The 14,414-nt window shown below is 35.7% G+C and overlaps 1 protein-coding gene and 1 pseudogene across 1 annotated transcript in view; one reads left to right on the forward strand and one right to left on the reverse strand.

The window, feature by feature from the left end:
- Positions 1–14,414, forward strand: part of Aff2 (AF4/FMR2 family member 2) — a 328,595-nt gene that overhangs the window by 61,202 nt on the left and 252,979 nt on the right. The window lies entirely within an intron of this gene.
- On the reverse strand, positions 921–1,521 carry LOC116085684 (annotated as a pseudogene).

Genomic DNA, 14,414 nt, shown 5'->3' on the forward strand with positions numbered 1-14,414 from the left:
TTGCTTCTTTATTGTAAATATCAACCAGGGGGCAAACTTTCAATATAGTATGTAGGACCTATATATAATAATTGTTTCAGCTTTCTTGTATCATGATATAAAATTATATAATTAATAGTGTCTAGCACATTTTTCAGTCAATAAATGTTAAAAAAGTTTTATACTTAAGCAATTCCCCTTTACATTATCTTTGTTAGTAAAATTCTAAAATTACACACATGCATTCATGTGAACACATAGAAACTTACACAGTGTGGTGTGATAGAATGAGAAATATTTCTCCACTTATTCTACAATTTCATATTCTCTGACTTCAGAAATCATCATTGTCTATCTTTCTTCACTTCTCTTGTCTATAATATAGGCATTATAATATTTAGATTTTTTTTTTACTAATAAAAAATTGTATTTACTTAGAAGCATTCAGAATGTCAACAAAACAGACGCATTTTTTGTTGTTGTTGCAATTACAGAGTGGTATTCAGTTAACAGAACAACAATTATCTTCGTATAAGCTGCATCAGAGACAACTGAAGATGGATAAAAAAAAACAAAAGCCAAAAATAAAACCAAAAGAAAAACCAAACTACTGTCCCCATATATAACTAATTTGTGCTGTGCACCAACAAGAACCTACTTTAAATTTCCATGCCAATTTACAACCTCCAGACTGTACCAGGCAAGGTTAGTGGCTACTGAAAATATCACTAGGACAGAGTTATCTAAAGACACATTCGGTAGTGTGTTAACTATACAAAAAAAGACACTGTACAGTTTAAAAACAAATCTTACACAGCCTTACATTTTATTTTATTTTATTTAAAAGAAGTGAGTTGTGTACAGGGGTGTTAGTTAAATGCTTTATAGACAAGAAAAAAAACTGCGCTAGAACCAACTTATTCATCATCATCTTCGTCTCCTCATTCCTCTTCCTTATTCTCTTCATCCTCCTCATCTTCCTTTTCCTTCTTTTTCTTGCTCTTTTCAGCCTTGACCACCCCCTTTTTCACTGCATCAGGTTTTCCTTTAGCTCTGTAAGCAGCAATATCCTTCTCGTACTTCTCCTTCAGCTTGGCAGCCGCCTTCTTGTAGAACTGCTTGTCATCAGCTGCAGTGTTGTTCTACATCTCTCCTAGTTTCTTTGCAACATCACCAATGGATTAGCCAGGATGCTGGCCTTTGATTTTGGGGCGGTACTCAGAACAGAACAAGCAAAAGGCCGAAGGAGGCCTCTTGGGTGCATTGGGGTCCTTGGACTTCTTTTTGGTCTCACCTTTGGGGGGGATGTAGGTTTTCATTTCTCTTTCATTAACGAGCCTTGTCAGCCTTTGCCATATCTTCAAATTTCCCCCTTTTTTTAGGAGACATGGTCTTCCACCTCTCTGAGCACTTCTTGGAGAACTCTGAGAAGTTGACAGAAGCAGCCGGGTGCTTGTTTTTGTGCTCCTCCTGGCAAGTTTGCACAAAGAATGCATATGAGGACATTTTGCCTCTTGGCGTCTTAGGATCTCCTTTGCCCATGTTTAGTTGATTTTCCTCCGTGAGGCACAGAGTCTCCCAGCACCCATCAGGTTCTCGCTTGCCCCAGCACTGTCTCTATGGAGCTCAATCTACTGCAATGGCTGTGAGAGTGGGAGCCAGACACAGCCTCCTTACTCTCTCCCCTCTGTAATCAGTACTCAGATTTTTTAAAGGCAAAGTGTGTTGTTGTTTAAAATAAACAAACCCAGTGCTAGAGAGCGGGCTCAGCTGTTAACAGCACTTGTTGCTGTGGCAGGTGACTTAGATTCAATTCCTTGCACCCACATAATGGTTGCCTCATAATCGTCTGTATCTTCAGTTCCAGGAAATGCACTGCTCTCTTCTGACTCCCATGGACATCAGAAACAAACAATACGAAGAAATACATTCAGGGAAACACAAGAACACATAAAAATAAAATAAAATCAGTAATTTAAAAGAAGCATGATTGGCCATAGGCAATTTATTTAATTAGGTATTCATTGTCAAGTTTGTCAAATGAGAGATTCTTTCAATTGTAATCATTAATAACCATTCTAGGATCACTGATCATGACCATAAGTGGTGATCTAAATATATATTCATAGATAATATACCCAATAATATAAAATTCCTCAATTTATCATTTTCTTACAATTCATTCAAGCCCAATAATTTTTTTTCTTGTTTCTTACTTTTTTAAGAATCTTTTTTTTTAAAGTACTCCAGAAGAGCAGCTTAAATTGATTTTATTTATATGGGTGTTTTCCTGCATGTATACCTGTTCACTGCATACATGCCTATAGTCTGTATGTCTCAAAAGAGCACATTGGATACCCTGGAGCTGGAGTTATAGATGGTTGTGAGCTGCTTTGTGGTGCTGATGATCGAACCTTGGTCCTCTCGAAAAGCAGTAAGTGCTCTTAACTACTGAGGCATCTCTCAATCAGTTAAAAGGAAGATTCCAATTAGAAATTAGACTTTTGACTTCTGCATAGCTTGATCAAGTTATTCTCATTGTATATCTAACGTGTTATAAAATAATGACTCAGAATTGGAGACAAGTAAGACTTTTATTTTATTATTTATTGTGGAGCAATAAAATGAATCTTTTAAAATGATTCTCTGAACTCTACCTCTCTGCCTTCATTGATTGTAATTTCCATCCATCACACAGGCAATACTGTTCAGAGAACAACATTTATAACATTTGAGTCTGTGCTCTACCTCCTACATGAGACAAATGGAAACATTTAATTTATAAATCTTTTATAATTTTTTTTCTTTTTTTTTAGATATTTTCTTTATTTACATGTAAATTTCTCCATTCCTAGTTTCCCCTCCAAAAAACAAAGAAACAAACAAAAACAACAAAAATAAACCCCTGTTGCCTCCCCCTTCCCTATGCCTGCCACCATGCCCTCTCCCACTTTCTGGCCCTGGCATTCCCCTACACTGGGGCACAGAACTTTCACAGGGCCGAGGTCCTCTCCTCCTATTGATGATCGAATTTGCAATCCTCTACTATACACATGCTGCCTGAACAATCAGACCCCTCCATGTGCAGTCTTTGGTTGGTGGTTGAGACCCTGGGAGCTCTGAGGGTACTACTTAGTTCATAATGTTGTTCGTCCTAAGGGGCTGCAAACCCTTCAGCTCCATTGGTCCTTTCTTTAACTCCTTCACTGGAGACCCTGTACTCAGTTCGATGGATGGCTGTGAGCCTCTACATCTGTGTTAGTCAGGTCCTGTCAGAGCCTCTCAGGAGATAGCTATATGCAGTAAAATTTTACTGAATAAAATTATAAAAGCCTTAGGAATTTATAAACTATATTAATGGTTTCCTACCTCAAAAAGTCATTCACCAATATTACCATTTTAACTATGTTTAGTTTAAAATTCAGTGGAAGAAAATATACAGTATTGAAATCCATCATCCTTATCTATCTCCAAAACTTTTCTATCATTTCAAACAGAACACTGCAATCTTATGTTTTAGGAACTAAAATTCATCTTGATTTTTTTTGAAAATTATACAGGGGTGTTTTTTTTTAATCTCATGAATCATTTGCACAGTGGGTTTATTCTTTCCTGCATAAGTAATTGTTTACATCTAAACAATTATTTTATTTGTTTTACATTTATGTCATTTCCCTTAAAGTCAGTTCTCACATATTTGCATAAGTAAAATCATAACATTTCCACATGATAAGATTGGGCCTTGGCTTCATGTCAGTTGACTGGATGGCCCATAATCATGATCTGTCTTCAAAATAATGGCTATACTCATTTTAATACTCCACATACTGACTGTCATTTTAATATGTTGTTCAATTGTTTAGAAATATCTTGTTTCTATAATGAATTGCACCTGATGAAATTACCAACATTATGATGTGTTTGAATGTGTCAACTAAAGTCAAATATTATCATTGAAATGGTTCATTTGCTGAGTTTAGACATCATAGTCTTGTACGATTGAGTAAACAGAGATGAAGATGTTTTCAGTATGTATAATGGTTTTATTTTCCTGCCAGAACATATCATACATAATTTTTTAAGACAGAACAAATTATTCAATCCAATTGAGCTCTGGGAAAACCATTTTCTACAACAATAGATAAACTAGTATTTTCCTTACTCTGTGATTCATCATGGATTTTGAAATTCTGATAAGAATTGTTAGAACCCCTTTTGGTAGAATTATTTGAAAAGCTATATTATTATGTATGACAGACCATATCAAAATAATTGTGTGTAGGACTAGTCTAGGTTAAGACGATGTGTGTAGGACTAGTCTAGGTTAAGACGATGTGTGTAGGACTAGTCTAGGTTAAGAAGAATCATATTTGATGCTACTAATTTTCACATTATTTTACTCATAAAATTTCTTCTAGCAGCAAAAATTTTATTGCACTGTATTTCAGAGTCTCTAATTTATTCATGGCATAAATGTTTCATATAATGAATTTTCAAGGAAATGTATTCTGAAATTCATGCATATCCAGTGCTGTTATAAAACTATACAAATTTGGTGAAAACTGAGGCATTTTCCCCATTCTCTTTGGGAAGTATATTAGAAAACCTGGAAGATTTTATGTTAATGAAGACAATATTGTTCTACTTTTCCTTTTATCCAATATATCCCTTTTATTGAGTTCAAGCCATTTGTCCCAATTAATAACTTTAAATTGTAGCACTCCATCAAACTGAGCTTAGGTACTACTATTATTTAAAGTGAAGCAGGTACTATGTCCCTTTCATATCACTTAGCATATGCCTCCTTACAGAGAAACTTGTTCTATGTCACTTTTTGAAGACTTTGTGAAGGGCCTACCACTATTTCCTTAAGTATGTGCTGTTATAGCCTTCTTTTTCAATATCATACATAATTTCAGATTGTAGTGGTAGTGATGGTGCTGATTATCCATTCACCTGTACACTGAGCTATATTTTCTTGGCATTAGTAAGCATTATCTATCTCCTTGCTGATATTCTAATACAATATATACAGATAATAAAAAAAATGGTTTCAGAAATTCAATCACACTCACATCTATCCTTAGCTTATCCTATTCTAATAGTTGTCAATTTTGCTATAAGATGCATTACTATGACTTGGAAATGCAGAACCCATTTTTATCAATAGGAGTTCTGATGATTTAGATATATCATTTCATAACAAGGAGAGATTACATTTAAACATTAGCTTCTTTTCTAAATTCTTTCAAGGCATGGCATTATGAATATTTCTTTAGAATCTAAAATTTACTATCCTTATGACATTGAAGAAGCCCACCCTTTTTCGAGGAAATTGAAAGGACCTTAAAAAGGACGCATTGTTAATGTTCCTCCTTTGAGAGTTTTCTTCTGGTTTAGAACTATGCTCTAAAAGAAATATCAGCTACTACTTTTAAATGATTCTAATCATAAATTCAGTATATATTCAATTATCTCACTTAAAGACATATTTTCATTTTTATACACAGTAAGTATTCATAATCTCTTTTGTAGTTATTACGTGAACATTATTGAATAAACCATGATAAAAACATGCCTTCTATAACCATGTGTAGAATGTGTTGATATTTAACAAAATAAACATGTAAAATATAAAATATGTATAGTTAATGAATAGGGTTATACATTGAATAAGGGCTCATTTTCTTCCTTTTTGTGGAGTTGACAATGAAATAATTCTGTCCAAGAGCTGAGTTTCTTGTAAGAAAGGGCAAATGGAAACAGTTTTTAAACAGAAACCTTAACATGAAGAATCAAGCCAGAAAACACATAGGAGACAGCCTTCCAGCAAAGGACAGTAATAAGTACAAATAATTACAAAACATGTCAGATATCTCATGGAGATTCTACCATAGAGTCGGGTCAATGGTAGCAGATGAGGCAGGAGGATGAATGTTAGTTTTGTTTGAAATAGGTAGAATGGATCAGGAGCACCCTGTGTCTTATACTGAGTGATAACTGGATGGTTTTCAATAGCATCGGCAAGGTGCTCTGCTGAGGCAGTTCAGTCCATTCAAAATTAGATCATGGTTACTCATATCCCTTGAGATAGTCATAGGATTTCATAAAATTTATATGTCATAAGACTAGTACCTTTGGGGGATTCTTAGTCTGGCACTGGAATACTTACATAATTAATTAGAGATTTCATAAGATATGCTTCTGTTATATAATTTACAGTGATTCTTATTTTATCCAACATGGAAAATTTCTGAAAAAAATATTTCACAGTACTTGTCTGGTTATAGGCATTTAGGTATCCCTTCTCCCCATTGACAAGGATATACTTGAAATAGCTGCCAAGGTATTGACTTGACTTGAAAAATCAATTTGAGGTAGTCACATCACAAATAGAGAAGTTTGACAAGAATGTAGAGAGAGGATTGACAAATTGGACTCCTCAAAAATGTAAGAAGGGTGACATTTTATGTCTTAAGGCACATATTTCCCAGTAGTATGTCTCAAAATGAATCCATTGAGTTTAAATGTCTTAATCTTGGTCTGCTTAAGAATTCCTGTAATAATGATTTGTTTAATAGTATGAAAGTGCAAAGAAGTGAATCTCATGGTGATCAGAAACAAGGAGGCATGTTTTAAATAAGTACAACTTTAATTGATGATATTGTCTTTAGTTGTGACACATGTACTACTACAGCTAAACAATTTCAAGTGGGTCGTGATATTCTTTTCTTTTCTTTTTTTTTTTTTTTTTTTTTTTTTTTTTTTTTTGATTTTTCAAGACACTGTTTCTCTGTATAGCCCTGGCTGTCCTGGAACTCACTCTGTAGACCAGGCTGGCCTCTAACTTAGAAATCCACCTGCCTCTGCTTCCTAAGTGCTGGATTAAAGGTGTGCGCCACCGCTGCCCGGGCGGGTGGTGATATTCTTAAATTACTTGCTACAATGATATAAACATACCCCAACTTTGTGACTCAAGTTCTGTAAATTATGTTTAGCTTAGTAAAAACTTGTGTGAGAACATTTTATTTCTGTAATACATTTAACTGGAGTTGTGCACATTTATTTAATTTGTATGAAAAAAAATGTAAACTTTTGAATAATTGTTGAGCTACTCAGAAGATGAAATATATAAGCCACTATTACTGAGAAGTAAGATTTTACATGTGTGTCTTTATGTCTAATTAATTATTCCCCAATTCTGCAAAATATTCTTTTGACCTGGTCTTCTATCTCAAAGAAGTGGTTTCATATCTACTTTGTAAATTTAGTTAATAATACCTACTTTTTAATGTAGTAAGCTCTGAAAGTCAATGTGAAGTGATTACGTTTAATTTTGTTGCTTCAAGATATTTATCATTAATTCAAAAATAGTTCCAACAGTTATATTCTGTCACAGTAAGTGGCTGCAGTGGCTACTACAGAGGATGCTATGTGTGAGGAAATACTTTGGCATCTTCAGAAGGAACTGACATGTGTCATGTCTACAGTACAGTGTTATCAAGAATCACCAATCTATATATATATATCCACATTGGAGGACTTCAAAGAACATGCGAGATCTTAACTGTGGTCAATATTATTCTCAATATAGACTTCAAGAATTCATATGGATGAATTCAATGGTCAATAGCCTAGTCATAAAATTGTTTATTCAACTTCTTGGAAAAAAAGATATAAAACATGAGTAAATCATAACACTGGATCTCATACATGCACAAACACCATCCTAGCATTTCTGTTTTTATTGCAGAAGTTGACTATAGGTGGCTTTCATCTGAGATATTCCATATTTTTAATTTGATGTGTTGTATGAACACGTTAGGCAGCATGCATCCTTTGATTCTAAGATGTAGCACATTGTTACTTCTCAAAGCGTCATGTTACTAATCTTGTCAGGAGAAGTCACAAGGCAGACCTCACTATTCTTGTTTTATAAATGAGGGTCATGGAGATGGCAAAACAAGGCTTACCACAAAATGAGATAAGAAAACAAGGCCTTTTTTCTCCATGATTACTGTTTACTACTTTTATTATCAGAAAGATTTTATGGAAATATCAATCTGACAGTAGCAAAAGTCTTTCTACAAACAAGAATCCTAAGGACAACAGCAAATGCCAGGGTGAGATGGTGTGAAATTCTAGCAAAGTTGAGCTCAAAAGCAACTGCTTTGTACTGTATGAAGACTAAATGTTTCACTGTGATCATCTTCCCCAATTTCCAGAAAAGAAATGATTATTTCATATCTTTGAACCTGGTTGGATTCCACAAACAACATGGAAAGACACTATTTATAAATACAAACACTTCTACTAAGCCTGAGATTCCTTTTCTTTCTTAAATTATTTTATTTATTTACATTCCAAATATTGTTTCCTTCCCAGAGTGGAAGGGGATAGCAACCCAATAGGAAGCCAAACAGTATCAACTAATCCTTTTCTTTTTATATCTGCCTAAAGATTTTGTCTTTTTTGATTTTATAGATAAAAAAATGCTCTTAATTCAATGTCTTCCAGATAAACATCTTTGTCTCTGTCTATCTCTCTGTCTCTGTCTCTCTGTCTGTGTCTCTGTATCTGTCTCTCTTTCCACCCCTCTCTCTCCTCTCTCTCTCTCTCTCTCTCTCTCTCTCTCTCTCTCTCTTTCTCTCTCTCTCTTCCTCTCTCTCTCTTCCTCTCTCTCTCTTCCTCTCTCTCTCCTCCTTCCATTTGTGTTTAAGTTCCTAACAAAACTATGTGATAGTGTTTTGCTTATACCCATACTTACTTACATAAATAGCCTCACATCATATTAAGCTATGGGAAGTAACTTTTTCAATTAACTATATGTTACAATAATTTTACTATAAGGCCTCTGAACAATTAAATAAAATCCCTTGCAATTATAATGTACCAATAACCAAGTCATCCCCACACTGATGGACACTAACATTCACTCCCAGGTTTTGGCTCTTGGTTACATTACTGTCATGAATGAATTTCAGTGCTACTCCTGCTATCTCCAGAGAAGTCTCCAGAGAAGCACATCTAATTTGAAAGAAAATGCCATCCTATGCAAACCCATATCCAGTGCAGGATGAACTCTTTTATTTCCTTACCTTCTCATTCCTGACTACAGATCTGGCCTTTGAGGAAAAGGAATGTCTCTAGTCTTACCATTATTGTCCAGATCTGTACTTGGTCATGGCATGCATTCAGAGTTATAGCCAGATCCTCTCTGGAATCACTGTGGGTGGCTTTATCTATTGCAATGCTTTGTGGTGGGATTGCACACCATGGAGGCTTCTAAGTGCAGGAAATCCTTTTGTCAGATATTTGGAAATAGTCAATCATTCCTTGTCCTCTATTTTCTCTCCACAAAGTGTCTCCTGCATTCTTTCTCTTTTTTATTGTGAGTCATAAACAGTCCTTGACCGCTCCCATGTGCTAGGCACTGCTTAGAACTTGAAGATCCATTAAAGAAAAGAACAAACTATGTCCTTGTCCTTGTAGGAATATTTTAGAAGGAGAATAAACAATAAGGCAAAAATGAAACAATAGACAGTAAGAAAATTATATGATACATAAAATAGTGAAAAATGAAAGTTCCACGAAATTAAATGCAAAACTATTATATGATCTAATAATTTACCCCGCTTGTACAAGGAAATTGACAGTAAGTGTTCATACAGAACTTTTTGATGCATAAAGGCATTATTCATAATATCCAAGAAGTAGGAACACCTCAAATGTATACCATGAAATCTGAATGAAATATTAATACATACCACAAGATGTATGTACCTTAGTGTAAGACACTAGGTGAGAGGTCACAATGAAATATAACAAATTGTATGATTACACTGATACAATATATTCAAAACCAGTCATGTCTAAAGAATCATAAGAGACTTGTACTTCTTAATGGATAGTGGGAAAGAAATGGAGACTGACCTCTTAATATGTTGGGGTCTCCATTTGAGAAGAGAAAGTTCTGGAATAACACAGTGGTGGTAGTGATGACACAATATTGTGAATATGATCCATAGTACCAAATTATATGTCCTTAAATGGTTCACCCTTAACTTTATCCTTTGAAATATTACCTCAAATAAGAAAACTAGAGAAACCTACAGGAATTTTATTATACAATTGCGGAGAGTTGGAACATGGATGTTATTGAGAAAGTTGCCACCTGAGCTGAACCTGCCATTCCAAGTAAAAGTGGTTTCCATTGAAATACCTCTGTGAATGGGGACTTGTTTAGCAGCTTCAAAAGATAAGGAGACTGTATGTCTGGGAATGAGTGAAGAAATGGCCATAGGAATATATGGCAGCCTTTGCCTTTCTCATCTCTAATTTTGGTAGTTGTCTACTATAGTTTATCTAAATGATTGATATGCCATGATTGGCAGTGGTAACAACACAGGAAGTAGAGAGGAAAAGAAAGATGTTTCATATACTCCCTGAGTTACAGAATTGGATCCTTTCCTCTTTTTGTTACAGGATTCTTTTTAAGGTTGTGCCTTTTCAGGGCTTTTAATAGTGTGTGTGTGTGTGTGTGTGTGTGTGTGTGTGTGTGTGTGTGTGTTTCACTTTTTCTGTGATACTTTTTATTATATAAAGAAAAGTCTTTCTTCTGCAGCATCAATGAAATGCAGTAAAATTTCTACTTATTAAAGTATATATTTTAATGACATTTTGTTATAATAAAATTTAAGAACAAACATACTAATAGAAGTTAGCATATTTTGAGAGATTCACTTTTTCTTAAATAGTACATTTATTTGGCAACAATGATACATTTTAGAAATATTACTGATCCTTTTCAAGAAAATAATTATAAGGATCCATCTTTGGTAATTCTTTTCTTTTTTCTTTTTCTTTCTGTCTGATCAAGCTCCCAAAACTTTTCTTCAGGGATGGCAATATAAGCACAAACAGGAGAAAGCTTCAAGGGACAGGGGAAGAGCCCAGGGCAAGGGAGGTCAGGTGGCAATCTTCAGTTCCCGGAACCAAGGGTCACAGTGTCCTCCACACCCACAAATATTCTTACTGTTAGGCTACAAGTTCTCTCAGGGCTGTATGTGTAAGCTAGTAATTCTCCACCAGGCCATGGTTAAGGCCATGGTTCCTGGCATCTCCTCCCTCTTTATTATTTTTAATTGAGGCCTTAAGGAACAGAGGTGATCATATAGTTGCCTCATCCTTGGATGAGTGGGAGTTAGCCAGCATGGAGAGCATTGACCTGATTCCTCCCATGGCTCACATTACCATTATGTCCCACAGTCATGGCTCTTGTTATCTTTTGGGGAGGGGAGGCAGAGCCTTAAAAACTCCTTAGGATAAGGTTAAAGAACACATAACAACCTCCTTGCAAACCAGGTTTGTTTCTCGGGGAAGTCAGAGACGGTCCGAGTGGGACCTTCCCCTAAGGTTCTTAGCCTCTTAGCCCACGCTGGTGCCCATACTGGAGTCATTTTTTCCAGAACCAATATGCACAGGTCTGGATCCAATGAAGCTCCTAAAGGAGAATTATCAACCTCAGGTTCAGCAAGCCCTCTATCAGCCAAATCAAGTCTAGGATAATGAATTTATCATAGGGTCTCGATGTTATGGAGTCAATTTGCTGTTTTATAAAATCAGTAATTTTTTTTAAATGCGCCCAAGTTACTAACAATAAAATGCTTATTAAGGTAATTCTTAACAAAGAAAGTACATAGAGTCATTCTTCACCATACAGAAATGAAAAGGAAGTGAAGAGGTAAGTTGCTAGGGAAAGTGTTGGTGCTGGGAAGAAAAACATTAATTTGAGACCACAGCCATATTTGCTATCTGCATAACCTTGGCCAAGGCACTTCCCTTCAAAGATGAAGGTTGACAATTTGCTTATATAAATAGGAAGTATTAAATGATTCATCAACTATAACAGCTGTTGTTGAGGAAACCTAACACACACTAACACTTTCTTAATATGGAGCTGATGTGTGCTTTTTTTTTTCATACTTATATTTTTTCCTTAGGTACTGAGTTTTTGCCACTTAGTAAATCTTTGAATACCATTCAAGTCTACCAAGACATGTTAGGATAAATGTATAAAATGCACATTTTCTTTTCTTGCAATGGTTGACATATGTACCTTGGGTTGACCTAGAAATCACTCTTTTCCAGACTCATCCTCCTGGGTCATTGATTGTAAGCATGCACTAACATGCCTTGTACTGACTGTATTGTCAAGAACTGCCATCTGTTAAGTACCCTAGGATTGATATTATTTAATAGAACATTAAGACTTTGAATACTTATGTGTTTATAAATGTTGGAGGAAGCTAAAAATGTTAAAGTCACATCAAAATTTTCAGACTGCGAATTTCAAGGTATCTTTTTTTAATTGCTGAATAGTATTCCATTGTGTCAATGTACCACATTTTCTTTTTCTATTCTTCAGTTGAGAGACATCTAGGTTGCTTCCAGTTTCTAGCTACTATGAATAAAGTTGCTATGAAGATAGTTGAGCAAGTGTATTTGTGGTATAGTGGGACATCTTTTGAGTTGTGCCCAGGAATGGTATAGGTGAGTCTTGGTGTAGAATTATTTCTAATTTTCTGAGAAATCACCAGATTTATTTCCAAAATGGTTGTACAAGTTTGTACTTCCACCAACAATGGAGGAGTGTTCCCCTTGCTCCACATCCTTGCCAGCATGTGCTATCACTTGAGCTTTTTTTTTTTTTAATTATAATCTTTTTTTTCTTTTTTTCTTGGATATTTTTTTTACTTACATTTCAAATGTTGTCTCCTTTCCCTATTTCCCTCCCTTCCAGAAATATTCTATCAAATCCTCCCTCCTCCTCCTTCTATGAGGGTATTCCTCCACCCACCCACCCATTCCCACCTCCCCACCCGCAATTCCCCTACACTGGGGCGTCTATCGAGCCTTCATAGGACCAAAGACCTCTCCTCCCATTGATGCATGACAAGGCCATCCTCTGCTACATGTGCGGCTGGAGCCATGTGAACTCATTTGTTGATGGCTTAGTCCTTGGGAGTTCTGGGAGGTCTAGTTGTTTGATATTCTTGTTCTTCCCTTGGGGTTGCAAGCCCCTTCAACTCCTTCAGTCCTTTATCTAACTCCTCTTTTGGGGACCCTGTACTCAATCCAATGCTTGCGGCAAGCATCTGCCTCTATATTTGTAAGGCTCTGTGGCAGGGTCTCTCAGGAGACAGCCATATCAGGTTCTTTTCAGCATGTACTTGGCATCCACAATAGTTTCTGGGTTTGGTAACTGTGTATGGGGTGAATCCCCAGGTGGGGCAGTCTCTGGGTGGCCTTTCCTTCAGTCTCTGTTCTATACTTTAACTTCATATTTGTTCCTGTGAGTATTTCCTTCTAAGGAGGACTGAAGCACCCACACTTTGGTCTTCCTTCTTATTGAGCTTCATGTGGTCTGTGAATTATATCCTCGTTATTTGGAGCTTTTGGGCTACTATCAATTTATCAATGAGTGCATACCATGTGTGTTCTTTTGCAGTGGGGTTATCTCACTCAAGATGATATTTTCTAGTTCTATCCATTTGCCTAAGAATTTCATGAATTCATCATTTTTAATAGCTGAGTAGTACTCCATTGTGTAAATGTACCACATTTCTATATCCATTCCTCTGTTGAAGGACATCTGGGTTCTTTCCAGCTTCTGGCTACTATAAATAAGGCTACTATGAACATAGTGGAGCATGTGTCCTTATTACATGTTGGAGCATCTTCTGGGTATATGCCCAGGAGTGGTATATGTGGGTCCTCAGGTAGTACTATGTCCGATTTTCTGAGGAACTACCAAATTGACTTCCGGAGTGATTGTACCAGCTTGCAATTCCACCAACAATGGAGGAGTGTTGCTCTTTCTCCACATCATCACCAGCATCTGATGTCACCTGAGTTTTTTTATCCTAGCCATTCTTACTGGTGTGAGGTGGAATCTCAGGGTTGTTTTGAGTTTCATTTCTCTGTTGACTAAGGATGTTGAACATTTCTTTAGGTGTTTCTCAGTCATTCAGTATTCCTCAATTGAAAATCCTTTGTTTAGCTCTGTAACCCATTTTTAATAGGGTTAATTAGTTGTCTTTACCAATCCTACATCTGATAGAGGGCTAAACAAAGAACTCAAGAAGTTAGACTCCAGAGGATGACTTGAGTTTTTTATTTTAGTCATTCTGATGGATGTAAGATGGAATCTCAGAGTCATTTGATTTGCATTTTCCTGATGCCTAAGGATGTTGACTATTTTTTATGTGCTTCTTCTCCGTTCATCTCAAATTAAAAATTCTGTTGAAAATTCCTTTGTTGAAAATTATCAGTTTAGATCTATACTCCATTCTAATTGATTTATTTTCTTTCTTGATATCTAATTTCTTGAGTTCTTTAGAATAGTTAAAGTTTTCTTTTTTTTATACTAATTA

The sequence above is a fragment of the Mastomys coucha genome, chromosome X (genome assembly GCF_008632895.1).
Source record: "Mastomys coucha isolate ucsf_1 chromosome X, UCSF_Mcou_1, whole genome shotgun sequence".
Classification (NCBI taxonomy): domain Eukaryota; kingdom Metazoa; phylum Chordata; class Mammalia; order Rodentia; family Muridae; genus Mastomys; species Mastomys coucha.